The sequence below is a fragment of the Tachysurus fulvidraco genome, chromosome 9 (genome assembly GCF_022655615.1).
Source record: "Tachysurus fulvidraco isolate hzauxx_2018 chromosome 9, HZAU_PFXX_2.0, whole genome shotgun sequence".
Classification (NCBI taxonomy): Eukaryota; Metazoa; Chordata; class Actinopteri; order Siluriformes; family Bagridae; genus Tachysurus; species Tachysurus fulvidraco.
Genome location: NC_062526.1, coordinates 2459259 through 2476436, shown reverse-complemented (window position 1 = coordinate 2476436; position 17178 = coordinate 2459259).

The window sequence follows — 17178 nt, the reverse complement described above, 5'->3', positions numbered from 1 at the left end:
GATGACAGCATGAGCAGGACTCCTCACTGGAAACTACCTCAACCGTGATGCATGTGAGCTCCTCTGCACATCACCTGCTTTTCTCTCCCTATCTCCATATACCTCGGTCTATACCTTGTTATGTCTATTACTATAGATCCCTAAACACATACAATAGCTTTGTTCATTTATAGTATAGATGCCATAACAAGTACCCGTCGGCCTCGTTGTCACAACTTACTGTACAGTATAAGGCCTCGTTGTCAGAACATACAGTATAAGGTTTTTAATGTGTACTACAGCTCTGTTCATGTATAATATAGATTCATTAATGTGCATTTATCATATAGTTTTATCATAATACAGTTTTCTTCATTTACAGTATAGACTTCTTACCATATATTATTATAGATTTACTCAAGCATGCTGTAGCTTTGATCATGTACAGTACAGGTTCATTAATGCTATGGTGGCTTAGTGGTTAGCACGTTTGCCTCACACTTGTGTGTGTGGAGTTTGCATGTTCTCCCCGTGCCTCGGGGGTTTCCTCCGGGTACTCCGGTTTCCTTCCCCGGTCCAAAGACATGCATGGTAGGTTGATTGGCATCTCCGGAAAATTGTCCGTAGTGTGTGTGTGTGTGTGAGTGAATGAGAGTGTGTGTGTGCCCTGTGATGGGTTGGCACTCCGTCCAGGGTGTATCCTGCCTCGATGCCCGATGACGCCTGAGATGCCGGAGGCACAGGCTCGCCGTGACCCGAGAAGTTCGGATAAGCGGTAGAAAACGAACGAATGAATGCATACTATAATTTTATACATGTATATTATAGATTTCATGCTTAGATTTCTAAATTTATATATCTATAACGGTTTTAATGTATAGTACAGCTTTGTTCAAGCATAATATATTTTTTTTTCATGTTTATTACTATAGATTTTTTAATATAGATTATTCTACAGATCTGGTCATATATATATAGTATATATTTGTCGATGCATACTATAGATTTCTATAGCATGATATTTTGTAGTATTTTGTCGTTCTTGTATCGTACAGATTTCTTCTATAGTTCAGAATTTATACTTTATAAATCTAAAAGAAATTGATTCAACTCTCTCCGCTTTAAATTTATGTTAAATGATTTTGTTGTTTTTGATTACGTCTGAGTCGGTTTGTTACACATTATGCGGAGCCATATTTCCATGTGTTTACTTCCTGCACAGGGCCAGATGGCAGAAACAGGGGGAGCAGCGTTTCCCCTACAGCCTGAGAGCTGGATACTGCAGGAGCAAATGAAGCCTAAATCATTTCTTTTTATGAGATGGAGCAAGATTTTATTCTCTTCCTCCTCCTCCTTCTCCTTTATTCCTTTTCGTCTTTACAGCAATCACACTTCACACACTCCTGCTCAGAAGAAAAAATGGCAGAAGAAATGATACAAGACCCGAGTGTTTCCCGTTAAACCTCCAAATCCAAGCTAGAATTGCTAGGTTAGCTTTCACTACCTATGTCAGCTTTCAATCGCTATGTTAGCAAGTTAAAGCTAACCAAGAGATTGAAAGCTAACAAGGTAAGTGAAAGCTAAACTAGCAAGTGTAGCTTGGATTTACTCTCTAAGTTAGCTTTCAGTTGTTTGTTTAGTTTTTATTCACTAACAGCTTTCACGTGCTAGGTTAGCTTTTATGTAGTAGGTAAACTTTCACCCTCTGCATTAGCTTAAACAGGGCTGTCAAGTGTCACACATTGAGAGCGACAGTAACGCAGTTTTGGTCTTTTCTCACGCTCTCCCGCCACACATCGTTTTTCTCACGCAGAAAAACTTTTTGACTATTTATTATATATTTGATAATGTATCAGTCCGCACCGCCGTCTCTATGGAACTGGGCTGGAATCAAGCGCGTCTCAGTCCTTTAGTCGAGTCTGACGCTTATCAGCCAATCAAAGAAAGAGGCTACACAACAGCCAATCAGAAAATAGCACTATTGTATCTGGGTAAGATTTAACGCAACAACCAATGAAAAAAAAACATATTCATTAGAGAGGGTATTTTTCGATGGTTGGTTTGAACAACACGAAACAGCTCGTCTCTGGACGGAACATTGTCCTCAATCATGTCCCTAAAAATGTCTGGGCTTGTGCTGAACTGTTTTAAATGGGAGCAACATTACAAATGATAAAGGAGTCCAAAAAGGCAACAAACACTTACAATAAACACCACCAGTCATAATCTCTCTCTCACACACACACACACACACACACACACACACACACAGATTAATACATGGAAACTAAACAAATACTTTGTATTTGGTTAAATTGCGGACAGTGATCCTTACTCCCCCATGTTGGGGGTGGGGGGAAGGGGATTGGTGTCTCTCTTGCTTGTCTTCAAAACTTGAGAGCCGTGCTTTCATTTGTTTGTTCAGCTTTCATTCATTAGGTTAAAGTTTTACTCTCTAAGTTAGCTTTGACATGATTGGTTAGCTTTGACTCACTGGGCTAGCTTTTGCTCCCCTAGCTGTTTCTCCTATATTAGCTTTCAGTCAGCAGGATAGCGTTGACACTGTATATTAGCTTTTATGTGATATGTTTACTGTGTACATTGCAAGGCAAATTGTGGCAACAAGAGCAACATCAAATAAACTGTCAAACAAGTAAAAATAAAACATGCAGGTATTTCCTGACTAGTCCGTCATGGAGAACGAACTAGAGATAAAAGGCTGGTGGCACGCGGCAAAACAACAAAGCCGTGTCATACAGACTGATCCATCTTTCAGTCAAATACGCGCAGTGTGAATTCTCACATTCAGCCCGACTTCCTGTCACACCTTCCCAACATCACAGGTGTCAAGCAGCATGTCTTTCTTCTAAGCCTTTTAGTGTGTGTGTGTGTGTGTGTGTGTGTGTGTGTGTGTGTGTGTGTGTGTGTGTGTTGTGATTACGAAAATGTATTAGAAAAGAAAAGAAAATCTGCAACAGATCAAGATCAGAAGGTCCTGTCAAAACTCAAAATGCTTGTAGCTTTTACTGAAAACCTCAGAAGGTGGGAAGATTATTTTTTAGCATTAAATTGGTGATGTGTTGGTGTTTGACAGTAAATGTTGGTGTTTGAGGGTTTGACAGTGTACCGTGTTGGTGTTTGACAGGAAATGTTGGTATTTGAGGGCTTGACAGTGTACTGTGTTGGTGTTTGACAGTAAATGTTGGTGTTTGAGGGTTTGACAGTGTACCGTGTTGGTGGTTGACAGTAAATGCTGGTGTTTGAGGGCTTGACAGTGTACCGTGTTGGTGGTTGACAGTAAATGCTGGTGTTTGAGGGCTTGACAGTGTACTGTGTTGGTGGTTGACAGTAAATACTGGTGTTTGAGGGTTTTTTTCAGTGTACTGTGTTGGTGGTTGACAGTAAATGTTGGTGTTTGAGGGCTTGACAGTGTACTGTGTTGGTGGTTGACAGTAAATGCTGGTGTTTGAGGGTTTGACATGTACCGTGTTGGTGTTTGACAGTAAATGCTGGTGTTTGAGGGTTTGACAGTGTACTGTGTTGGTGTTGGACAGTAAATGCTGGTGTTTAAGGGCTTGACAGTGTACCGTGTTGGTGTTTGACAGTAAATGCTGGTGTTTGAGGGTTTGACAGTGTACTGTGTTGGTGTTTGACAGTAAATGTTGGTGTTTGAGGGTTTGACAGTGTACTGTGTTGGTGTTTGACAGTAAATGCTGGTGTTTGAGGGTTTGACAGTGTACCGTGTTGGTGTTTGACAGTAAATGCTGGTGTTTGAGGGTTTGACAGTGTACCGTGTTGGTGTTTGACAGTAAATGCTGGTGTTTGAGGGTTTGACAGTGTACCGTGTTGGTGGTTGACAGTAAATGCTGGTGTTTGAGGGCTTGACAGTGTACCGTGTTGGTGGTTGACAGTAAATGCTGGTGTTTGAGGGCTTGACAGTGTACCGTGTTGGTGGTTGACAGTAAATGCTGGTGTTTGAGGGTTTGGCAGTGTACTGTGTTGGTGGTTGACAGTAAATGCTGGTGTTTGAGGGTTTGACAGTGTACTGTGTTGGTGTTTGACAGTAAATACTGGTGTTTGAGGGTTTGACAGTGTACTGTGTTGGTGGTTGACAGTAAATGTTGGTGTTTGAGGGCTTGACAGTGTACTGTGTTGGTGGTTGACAGTAAATGCTGGTGTTTGAGGGTTTGACATGTACCGTGTTGGTGTTTGACAGAAAATGCTGGTGTTTGAGGGTTTGACAGTGTACTGTGTTGGTGTTGGACAGTAAATGCTGGTGTTTAAGGGCTTGACAGTGTACCGTGTTGGTGTTTGACAGTAAATGCTGGTGTTTGAGGGTTTGACAGTGTACTGTGTTGGTGTTTGACAGTAAATGTTGGTGTTTGAGGGTTTGACAGTGTACTGTGTTGGTGTTTGACAGTAAATGCTGGTGTTTGAGGGTTTGACAGTGTACTGTGTTGGTGTTTGACAGTAAATGCTGGTGTTTGAGGGTTTAAAAGTGTACCGTGTTGGTGTTTGACAGTAAATGTTGGTGTTTGAGGGTTTGACAGTGTACCGTGTTGGTGTTTGACAGTAAATGATGGTGTTTGAGGGTTTGACAGTGTACTGTGTTGGTGTTTGACAGGAAATGTTGGTGTTTGAGGGCTTGACAGTGTACTGTGTTGGTGGTTGACAGAAAATGTTGGTGTTTGAGGGTTTGACAGTGTACTGTGTTGGTGTTTGACAGGAAATGTTGGTGTTTGAGGGTTTGACAGTGTACTGTGTTGGTGTTTGACAGGAAATGTTGGTGTTTGAGGGTTTGACAGTGTACTGTGTTGGTGGTTGACAGTAAATGTTGGTGTTTGAGGGTTTGACAGTGTACTGTGTTGGTGTTGGACAGTAAATGCTGGTGTTTAAGGGCTTGACAGTGTACCGTGTTGGTGTTTGACAGTAAATGCTGGTGTTTAAGGGCTTGACAGTGTACCGTGTTGGTGTTTGACAGTAAATGCTGGTGTTTGAGGGTTTGACAGTGTACCGTGTTGGTGTTTAAGGGCTTGACAGTATACTTTGTTGGTGTTTGACAGTAAATGCTGGTGTTTAAGGGCTTGACAGTGTACCGTGTTGGTGTTTGACAGTAAATGTTGGTGTTTGAAGTTTTAACAGTTTACTAAGTTTGGGTTTGATTGAGAATGGTGTTCCATTGTGAATCTGCATAAACATGCAAATGAAGAATTTATTAAAATAAACTGAAATTAAATTCTATAATTTTGTCACATTCAGCATGTCATCGTGCCACCGATCACGATTCCATCCCTGGAGTCTCATAGCTTCACTTAAACCGATGAATTATCGCGGAACGCAGGACAGGAAGACGACAAGGCCACGTCGAAAGCCATGTCCTTACCCAGCCTCAGCTTTTAATGCCCGAGTTTGACTTATTAGCACCACTCTCAGAATCTCATTATGAAACTTGGGGATAAAGTTGTTGCTGCCAGTGAAATAAGATCTATGTGTTTGCGTCAATAATTCTGCTCTAAATACAATCTCTAATTTGCATATTTGCTCCATTTCCAAACAAGAAAGCCTGCAAAGAACAATCATAAAGTTGTAAACACCACATTAACCTCCAGGGTTAACATTATATCGTCTGATATGGAGAGATTCTCAAGGCCGTTATTAATTTCCTGCTTTAGATCGAGAAATTATTGAATCAGTATTCCCAGTGATCTTTCCCTAGATGCTACGCAAATGATCACATAAATCATAAAATGTAATTAGACGTGCTCCATCTGCTGGAATAATTCCCCGTGAGGGGAATACAGATCTAATATCTGAATGGTAGCAACAGTTGAATTTTGTCATTTTGAATCATTTTGCACTGAAAAGAGAGTCGCCGTGCTAAAGCGAACGCAGGCAGACGCTCATCATGTTCGAGATTCGATAAACTCCTTCGTATATTTCCGACCGTAACATAAATCACCGGCAAATGTTCTTCCTGCTGTTTTAGAAAGACAGGAAACAAATACGTATCCTTGGAATTATTTAATTCGATCCGTTTTACATATAGACGTACTGTGCGAATACTAGACAGAAATGTTTCCTCAGCACATCCGACACTGTAGTACTGGTGTGTGTGTGTGTGTGTGTGTGTGTGTGTGTGTGTGTGTGTGTGAAGGAGCGTTCTGCAGACAGGCCACTTTTATGGAGCTTCACACTTCTTTTATTCTCGCTTTTTCTTTTTTTTATTACAGTTTTTATGTAGTGTGAGCGAGCACTTTCCAGTGTGCTTCTCATCCACTTAATAAAAAGCAAAAAAAAACCTCTTGTCTTTTGTGACTAAATTCAAGTTCAGGTTGAAAGGAGTGTGTGTCGTGTTTCCTCGGTTTCCTGCCTAGTCAATCAACACTTTGACAACAGTGTCTACTGAAAACAAAGCACGTATGTGGGCTGCTGGTGATAACACAGGTGAGAAGAATCAAGTGCTTCTTGCTGGTTCAATTAACCTCCACTCTTTATATTCAGCTCATGGTGAATCTTGGTGTCTGATGGTGGATGTCGGTGTCCGATGTTTGATGGTAAATGTTGGTGTCTGATGGTGAGTGTCAGTGTCTTGATGGTGGATGCCGGTGTCTGATGTTTGATGGTAAATGTTGGTGTCTGATGGTGAGTGTCAGTGTCTTGATGGTGGATGCCGGTGTCTGATGTTTGATGGTAAATGTTGGTGTCTGATGTTTGATGGTAAATGTTGGTGTCTGATGGTGTGTCAGTGTCTGATGGTGGATGTTGGTGTTTGATGGTGAATAATGATGTTGAATGATGGTGTCTGATGTTTGATGATAAATTTTGGTGTCTGATGGTGAGTGTTGGTGTCTGATGGTGAGTGTCAGTGTCTGATGGTGAGTGTCCGTGTCTGATGGTGAGTGTCAGTGTCTGATGGTGAGTGTCAGTGTCTGATGGTGGATGTTGGTGTCTGATGTTTGATAGTAAATGTTGTTGTCTGATGTTTGAGGGTAAATGTTAGTGTCTGATGGTGAGTGTCAGTGTCTGATGGTGGATGTTGGTGTCTGATGTTTGAGGGTAAATGTTGGTGTCTGATGGTGAGTGTCAGTGTCTGATGGTGGATGTTGGTGTCTGGTGTTTGATAGTAAGTGTTGGTGTCTGATGTTTGAGGGTAAATGTTGGTGTCTGATGTTTGATGGTAAATGTTGGTGTCTGATGGTGAGTGTCAGTGTCTTGATGGTGGATGCCGGTGTCTGATGTTTGATGGTAAATGTTGGTGTCTGATGGTGAGTGTCAGTGTCTTGATGGTGGATGCCGGTGTCTGATGTTTGATGGTAAATGTTGGTGTCTGATGTTTGATGGTAAATGTTGGTGTCTGATGGTGTGTCAGTGTCTGATGGTGGATGTTGGTGTTTGATGGTGAATAATGATGTTGAATGATGGTGTCTGATGTTTGATGATAAATTTTGGTGTCTGATGGTGAGTGTCAGTGTCTGATGGTGAGTGTCAGTGTCTGATGGTGAGTGTCAGTGTCTGATGGTGGATGTTGGTGTCTGATGTTTGATAGTAAATGTTGTTGTCTGATGTTTGAGGGTAAATGTTGTTGTCTGATGTTTGAGGGTAAATGTTGTTGTCTGATGTTTGAGGGTAAATGTTAGTGTCTGATGGTGAGTGTCAGTGTCTGATGGTGGATGTTGGTGTCTGATGTTTGAGGGTAAATGTTGGTGTCTGATGGTGAGTGTCAGTGTCTGATGGTGGATGTTGGTGTCTGGTGTTTGATAGTAAGTGTTGGTGTCTGATTTTTGAGGGTAAATGTTGGTGTCTGATGTTTGATGGTAAATGTTGGTGTCTGATGGTGAGTGTCAGTGTCTGATGGTGGATATTTGCGTCAGATGGTAAATGCTCGCTCTGATGTTGAATGATTATGTCTGATGGTGAATACATATGTCTGATCTTTGAAGGTAAATGTTTGATGTTTGCTGTTTGAGGGTAAATGTTGAAAGTTGGTGTCTGATGGTGTCGGATGGTGCATGTCAGTGTCTGATGGTGAACGACTGAGTGCCGTTATACTGTAGACACACAGTATAACGTATAGACAATCATTATAAACGCAAGAAAATTGTAATATTGAAATATATAAATAAATATTCAGATATTGCAAAACACCACAGAGGACTTTCCTAACTTTTAATGAGGAGTGAAATTCCATTTCAGTTCCACTGTTTCTGCCTAATTATCACAGCTGCAGTGTGCTTCGAGTTGACATTTCAGCTCTCAGCTTCATAAAACATACATGGAGTAGAGAGAGAGAGAGAGAGAGAGAGAGAGAGAGAGAGAGAGAGGCAGTTTGGGTAGCAGAGCATTAAAGGGAAGAAATGAAGAAGCACAACAAAAAAAAAGCGCAAACATTTCTCACATCTCCGCTCTCGATCTGACGTTCCTTGATGTGAAGAGACGACGTGAGAGCACAACAGAACAAAACAGGCCATTAAGAAGAGAGCGATTCCGCATGAACGATCCAGTTGCAAGGCATTAAGAGACAGTGTCCATCTCTCATGATTATCATCTAGATTACATCATCAGCGTTGACCTCTGATTAGGACAGCGGTGTCCGGACCACAGCCTGAATAAAAAACACTGTATTTTCTTTTACATGGCCTGCAGCCAGTCCACTCACATACATTCACATGCAGCTTAATACTCCATAAATAAGAGCTAGATTGCTTTAGCATTCATGTGTGAGCTAAATATCTAATCTAAATAAAATTCCTATCTAGGGTGGCTAACACTTTTAATTATCTATTAAATAGAAGAATAATGGCTGTGAATTAGAGGTCCTTCTGGGTCTAAAGAGATCTACCAGACCCGAAGTGACCCGAATCACTTTTTACCCGAACCCATTCATCCTCGTTCATCTACCGCTTAGCCGAACTTCTCGGGTCACGGCGAGCCTGTGCCTATCTCAGGCGTCATCAGGCATCGAGGCAGGATACACCCTGGACGGAGTGCCAACCCATCACAGGGCACACACACACTCTCATTCACTCACACACTCACGCACTCCGGACAATTTTCCAGAGATGCCAATCAACCTACCATGCATGTCTTTGGACCGGGGGAGGAAACCGGAGTACCCGGAGGAAACCCCCGAGGCACGGGGAGAACATGCAAACTCCACACACACAAGGCGGAGGCGGGAATCGAACCCCGACCCTGGAGGTGTGAGGCGAACGTGCTAACCACTAAGCCACCGTGCCCCCCGAACCCGACCTGCATAATTTTTAATTTTTTTTTTTTGATAAAGACCCGACCCGAGACAAACTCGAAAAAATTACACCCGAGTCCGACCCGAACCGTCGGCAATTTTTTTTTAACCCGACTGGACCCGAATGTTGCGTAACTCTACACTAAAGTAACCGCTACAGAGTGGATTCAAAATTGATCGACAGGTCTGTCTTAACAAAAATTAGTTTACCGCCAGCTACACGTCAGCAGCCGCACGTCGCAAGCGGTCTTGGCAAACAGAGGAGAGGTTGGAAAAGGACTCGAGTCGATGCACACAAACGAGATACAGTAGTTCGGGTCTTCTCGGGTCCGTTCGGTAAAAACACATTCATTTTAAATCACCCCAGACCCGATGCAGCTATTATTATACCCCACATATCCGAGGTACACGTGAAACCTTTAGACCCGAACCCGCTCGTGTCTCGGGTCGGACATCGGGTTTTCGGATCTAAGCGGACCCGTGAAGACCTCTAGTGTGAATACCTTCGAGTTCCTGATTACATTCACTCTTAGAATCTGTGGTATTAATAGATCTTATGTAGTTTATCTGGTTCTTTTCATCATCCAACTCTTCTTCTCTCTGTGCTTTGAAATCTCGCTCTTGGATTAAAACACTTTCTAAGAACAAAATAACTTTTGAAAAATCTGGTTCTTCTGAAGGTTTTTTCCTCAGGTTTGCTCATTAGTGATAAGAATTCATTTCATTTTAATCTTTGTCATGATTTTTATTAAGAATTTCTCTAAAGCAACTTTAAGACAATGTACCTTTATTCGCATAAAGCTTTTGCACTTGGGTCAGTAACCTGCTCGTGTTGAATTGTTTTATTTCGTACGTTTTATGGCTTCGACTGCTTTTTGATCTTGTTTGCTCTTTAAGGTTGGAAGTTATACGGAGTCTTTCTCCATCACAGGTCATCTTCTAAACTTCTCATGACCTGGTAGCAGAGGTGTGAGTAAGTCACACATGTGCAAGTCACAAGTAAGTCTCAAGTCACGAATGTCAAGTCAAAGTCAAGTCGAGTCTTTTTGTAACATTTGTCAAGTAAGTCTCAAGTCTCAAATTTGTGACTTAAGTCTGACTCAAGTCAAGTAGAGTCCCCCATCTCTGAGTCATTTAACTCAAGTCCGAGTCAGGTCTCAAGTGACGAATATCAAGTTGTGTCTTTTTGTAATATTTGTCAAGTAAGTCTCAAGTCTCAAATTTGTGACTTAAGTCTGACTCAAGTCAAGTCGAGTCCCCCATCTCTGAGTCATTTAACTCAAGTCAAAGTCAAGTCGAGTCTTTTTTTTTAATATTTGTCGAGCAAGTCTCAAGTCTCAAATTTGCGACTTAAGTCTGACTCGAGTCAAGTCATACGACTCGAGTCCCCCATCTCTGCCTGGCAATGTCATGGAGCAGACCTCTAAGCAAGCAGAGAGGAGAATCAAAGCACTAAAATTGGTGAGCTCTCATCTTCTCATCTGTTATTGTGCACAAGCGCTAAGCAGCTGAAAGCACACACACACACACACACACACACACACACACACACACACACACACACACACACACGGCTGAATGCTCGTTCTTACATTCATTATGTATTACAACCAACACGCCACTGCATAAAAATCAATTTGAACATAGTAACCACTTTCGGTCACGTTTCTGCCCGACAACACAAGCAAGCGGTCCGTCTTTAAATCGCACGTGTTCACCGAGAGAAGATTATGTGAGCGAGGGAATAGAAAAAAAGTGAATTACATCTAGTCTGGTTCTCAGCAGGGAGTGCAGACGGGATTTCTTTTAAAATAAGCCACAGGGAAGACAAGGTTATATTACACCTGGCTGTTTTGTGTATAATTTCGTTTGTTGTATATAACGGAAACAGATTGTACGGCGTTTCAGACGGATAGAGAGAGGGTGCTTATTTTTTTGAAAACAAAAATCTAAGAACAAACTTTTTTGTTTTCAGAGCTCGGCATTAAAGAGAAGAAATATAGATTCCATGAGTACACTTCAGCGAGTCTGTCTGTGTTTTGCTTTGTTTCTGTCTGCTGTCATTCCCTGCTGTTAATTGTTGGCCCCGCCCACTCATTTGTTACCATGGACACTAATTGTACTCAATCTCTCCCCTAGGTGTTTTGTCTTTAGCCCTATTCGGACGGGATCGGTTTAACGTGGGGACGTGGGGGGGGGGGGGGTAAAGTAATCATTACCAGAGCTTCTCTGTGATTTTAGTTCTGTCCGAATGCTTTTGTCCTTTTCGAATGTCAGTAAAGATTACGGCGACTTTTACCTTCTGTGAAAAGGTCCGGAAAAATGACCTCAGGTGATACTGATCCCGTCCGAATAGACCCGCTGTAAATATGTACGGTAAAATTCCGTCATTTCCTGTTTAAATGTTTATGGTGCGTTTTGCAAGCATGGAGGCGCTTGAAACAGGAAGCGACGTCATACGCACATGACGACAAGGAGGTTACTGTGGTGCGTAAAGCGAGTCACCCCTCCCACTTCTGCTAGTTTTACTGAGATGTCTTGTCCCGTGCGAATTGGCCAATTAATATTACAGACGTCCTGAGGTAAAATTGCATCACTCCACGTCCCCACGTAGAACTAATTGGGCAGTCATGGCCTAATGGTTAGAGAGTCTGACTTGTAACCCGAAGGTTGTGGGTTCGAGTCTCGGGCCGACCACAACTGAGGTGCCCTTGAGCAAGGCCCTTGAGCAACTGCTCCCCGGGCGCCGCAGCATAAATGGCTGCCCACTGCTCCGTGTGTGTGTGTGTGTGTGTGCACTTTGGATGGGTTAAATGCAGAGAACGAATTCTGAGTATGGGTCACCGTACTTAGCCGTACTTCACTTCACTTTAATCCCGTCCGAACAGGGCTTTTGTCTCCGATTGTCTCCGCTTTGTGATTGGTTCCTGTTTACTATATCTACACTGTTTGTTCACTTCCCGGGTGTTAGTCGTTGTTGGTATGTTGTGTGTTTATGTCTCTGTTCCTGGTCCCTGTTTTGCCTGTTTATCTGTGTGCTTGTTTCTTGTCTTGGATCAATAAAAGTTGGAACCGCATTTGGATCCTCACTCGCCTTTTGTCTCATCAAGACCCGTTGTCTCTTTTTATTATTGTGTTGCTGTAGAATTGGTCTGTGAAAGCATTCGAAAAACAATTCTTACCTCCTGTTTGTGGTTCATTTGGATTATAAGGACATAATGTGGACCCTGAAAATACTAGCTTGCTAAATGAATCGAATCAAATCCAATTTTATTTGTCACATACACGTACATACAGAGTACGACGTGCGGTGAAAGGCTTTTTACGTCTGTTCTGTATTCGAGCAAGAAAAGGAATGGAATTAGGGATAAAAAGAAAACCAAAAGGAGGTAGATAAATAAAAAGTATTACATATAAATAAACTATGTAAAATATGAAAATATATGTATAGACATAAATGCGTATGGTTTTAATGATTGTCCTTAAAGTGTCCATGTGCAGTATGGTGTGTGTATACAGTGGCACTATGCTGTGCAAGTCCAGAGTTAAAGTGTCATAGTGCAGGAAAAAAAGTGAAGATGGATGGCGAGGTCCAGTACTAGATCCTGAGTGTTTCCTGGTTAAAACTCTGAATGGCCTGCAGGAAGAAGCTTCACCTCATTCTCTCTGTGTTTGCTTTCAAGGAACCGAAGCATTTCCCTGAACAGGACAACGAAAAGAGTCCATTGTTGGGATGCTGAGGTCCTTTACAATCTTCCTGATGGTCCTGCACCACGTGCTGTAGATGTCCTGCAGGTCAGGGAGCTCGGTGTGGATGGTACGTTCAGCTGACCGCACCACCCTCTGGAGGACTCACCTGTCCTGCATGGTGCTGTTCCCGAACTAGGAAGCGATGCTACCCGTCAGGACGCACTCAATGGTGCGGGTGTAGAAGGTCTTTAGCACCTGAGAGGGTAGTTTGAAGTCCCTTAAACGTCTCAGATGGTACAGACGCTGCTTCACAGACGCTTCTTCACCAGGGTGTTGGTGACAGGACCAAGACAGGTCCTGTGTGATGTGAACACCCAGGTACCGGAAACTGTCCACTCTCTCCACTGGGGTCCCGTTGATGTTTAGCGTTTGGTATGACCACGCCTGCTTCATGCTGAAGTCCACTATCAACTCCTTAGTCTTGCTGATGTTCAGGAGAAGATTGTTCTTCTGGCACCATCTCTCCAGGTTTTTAGTCTCCTGTAGGTAGGCCGTTTCGTCGTCGTTGGAGATCAGATCATCCGGTGGTGGAGTTGGAAGCGGCCACACAGTCATATGTGTACAGTGAATACAGCAGGGGGCTCAGAACACAACCCTGGGGATCTCCAGTGCTGAGGGTGAGGGTGGATGAGGTGTGTTTGCCCACCCGTACGGCTTGTGGTCTTTCTCTCAGGAAGGTGGAGATCTATTGACACAGGACCTCCAACTTAGAGGTGAGCGTGGAGGGAATTATGGTGTTGAACTCTGAACTGTAGCCCACAAACAGCATTTTTGCATAATTCCATTTTAATGCAGTCCAGGTGGCTCATCGTTGTGTGGAGAAGATGAGCAATGGTGTCCTGGTGGTACACGAACTGTAGTAGATCCCGTATGTCTGGTAGTGCTGCAGAATTAGCCAATGTTATTGATATATGTTAATAATTTACCGTCTATTTTAACAGGCTTTTACCTTGTTTAGCACACTGAAATGTCTACATGGACGCTGGAGAGTTTCTCATTCGCATTTCCTGCATATTCATATATATATCTAGAGATGTTCCCTGGCCATTTTTAGCTATTGGATTATTTCTCTGGTTTAAAGTGAGTGTTTGAAGACCAACAGGTTTCTCAAGAAGCTAGCGGTTAAACTGTTGCTCAACGGCGTGGAGCAGCGATACGGCTCTACGACGTTCAAAGACACGATCACACACCTCGAAGGACGTCCGTCTACACCACGACGAGTTCCGGATGTATTACGTCCCAAAAAATCAGCCTACCTTGAAAAAAAACGTAAGACATCACTCCTTTCTAACACCGTAATAAGCAAAAACAAACAAATAAATAAATAAATAGAATGAGAAGAAATGATGAATGTTATGACCTGGTATTTCATTCAGGACTGAAATGAAGCTTGACCTCATTTTGGCCCAGTGCAAAATTCAACACATCAGTCTTCATGCGAAAGGCCGTAAGCAACGCGATTAAAAGCCACTGAAGCTGAAAGCAGATGCTGGTGGATTTATATGATGGATAATTTTTTGTGCTCTGTGCTACATGCTGGAGTTCGGGTCTAGTTAGAGTCAGTATTGGAAATTCAGCCATTTTTAAAGAAAATGTCAAACGCGTATATATTTTAATGTTTACATGAACAGTTTGAATTACCCATAATGCACTTTGAGCAACATATCGAATGAAATAAAATAAAGCCGAAATGTAGCTATATATCGCTTGTAAATGGTACAAGTCATGCGAACACTGTCGCTAGGCGACCGGGAAACACGGACACTGAACGTGAGCTAAATAATGAGGCTGATAATTTCACCTGATAGCAAATAACTGTTAGGTGTTTCACACAAATCAGAGGAAAAGCAAAGAAAGTGTCAACCTTTATCTCAGGTGTGTTGATATATTGTCGAGGAAAGACTCTAGAGATAAAATGTTTTATAGTATTTACACTTAGAATCAGCCAACTTTGTTTTCTTTATTATACACATTCATTCATTCATTTCCTACCGCTTATCCGAACTTCTCGGGTCACGGGGAGCCTGTGCCTATCTCAGGCGTCATCGGGCATCGAGGCAGGATACACCCTGGACGGAGTGCCAACCCATCGCAGGGCACACACACTCTCATTCACTCACACACACACACTCTCATTCACTCACACACACACACTCTCATTCACTCACACACTCACACACTACAGACAATTTTCCAGAGATGCCAATCAACCTACCATGCACGTCTTTGGACCGGGGGAGGAAACCGGAGTACCCGGAGGAAACCCCCGAGGCACGGGGAGAACATGCAAACTCCACACACACAAGGTGGTAAATCGAACCCCAACCCTGGAGCCACTGTGCCCCCCTATTATACACATAATATTTAAAATTAAATTGCCTTAATTATTTTTTAATCCATTTATTAGGATTAAATTTGGTCGGTTGGTTTTAGATGAAGGACAAATGTTGTTGTTGTTGTTTTTGTTGTTGTTCAAACTTTTGTCAAATTCTTCCAATATTTAGCAGAATTTAATGAAAATAGTGCACAAAATACAAAATACACTCACTGTTCATCCGGTAAAATTCATGAAGACACTGTTGCTAGGCAACTGAGAATCAAGGATGCTAATGCCCAGTATATACGTATGCTAACACGACCCTGAGGCTGAAGCAAGCTAGCTAGCACAAAACTGCTTATAAACAACAGAAAGGTACTTAGACATTTACATTTATGGCATTCGACAGACGCTTTTATCCAGAGCGACTTACATTTATCTCATTTATACAGCTGAGCAATCGAGGGTTAAGGGCCTTACTCAGGGGCCCAGGACTGACAGCTTGGTGGCCCTAGACAGTGTACAATAGATGAAACTGTCAGAAATATCAACATTTATCTCAGACGTGCTGGAAAGAAAATAAGAAAAGACTAAACCAATAAAAATGATGCTAAAAAAATCCACTTAGCATTAGCTGCTAATCAAGGATGAGTTGATACGAAAAAGCAGTGATCTTTGTCTTTATGTAGCAGCAGGGAGTTCTTAATGCCAGACGCGGTCAAAATGACAAAAGATTCAATAAGAATCGCTTTGTGTGTGTGTGTGTGTGTGTGTGTGTGTGTGTGTGTGTGTGTGTGTGTGTGTGTGTGTGTGTGTAAAAATTCATCTCCAACATCAAAGTGCACTTGGAAGTAAACAACAGGCAGGAAAGTAAAAGTATGATCAGTGATCCTGATATCTTACAGGATGTTTCACAGTCTGGGAATTTAATTATTTAACAGCTTGTTCAGCCTAAAACGCATTTTATACCGTTGAATTGTGACACGTTTTTAAATTATTTACGCTTGACGAAACTACATGTTGATTCTTACTGGTTAAGGTTCTGGGTTGTCGATCGGAGGATCGGAGGTTCAAAGCCCCGCACAGCCAAGCTACCGTTGTGAAAAATCTTAGTAGAAATAATGAAAGTATTATTCCTTACAATACTATAATCAAAGTAAAGTATTAAGCCTTGCAAATATTACAATTGTATAGGCGATGTTGTAGGCCAAAGATGTTTATTGTCATCATAAACGTAGTAAAAGTAACCAGACTCGGTGCGGTCGGGTCTAGTCAGTCTGAGCTCTCTGATCAACAATGTGTGAGGAAGTGAAAATCAAAATACAAAGCAAACATTATAACAGCAAGGGCTTAGCAAAAACAGTAATACAACATAACCGATATAATCAAGAACCTTTATCATAGCAAGAAATGAAATGAGGAAACTTGCTCATTGTAGATGTAAAAAAAGGGGATTAATCCTCCATTGTGACCAGGAAGTAAGGCTCTTTTGAGCACATTTGTAATAACAAATACAAAATTGTTATGTAGAATGAAGAAGACCATGGTGCCCAGATCTTAGCTCATAACTTGTTGTGTAGAATGAAGAAGGCCTTGGTTTTCAGACCATAGTTCATTAACTTGTTGTGCAGACTGAAGAAGGCCCAGGTGTTTAGTCTTGGGTCATGAAAAATAAGGGGAGGAAAATCCATAAATGGGCATATGGGTGAAAGGTACCGGAAAAATAAGGGGAAATTGGTGAAAACATAGCGAGCGAAGTCGGTAAACAGGTGGATGTGAGGAAGGTCACCGGGTGGGACGCCTAGGAGCGCCAGGGTATATACGGAGGAGATTTTCAGGGGGTCGCGGGGGTGTTTTTACTTTTGCAAGGACGTCGTGAGAGTTTTTG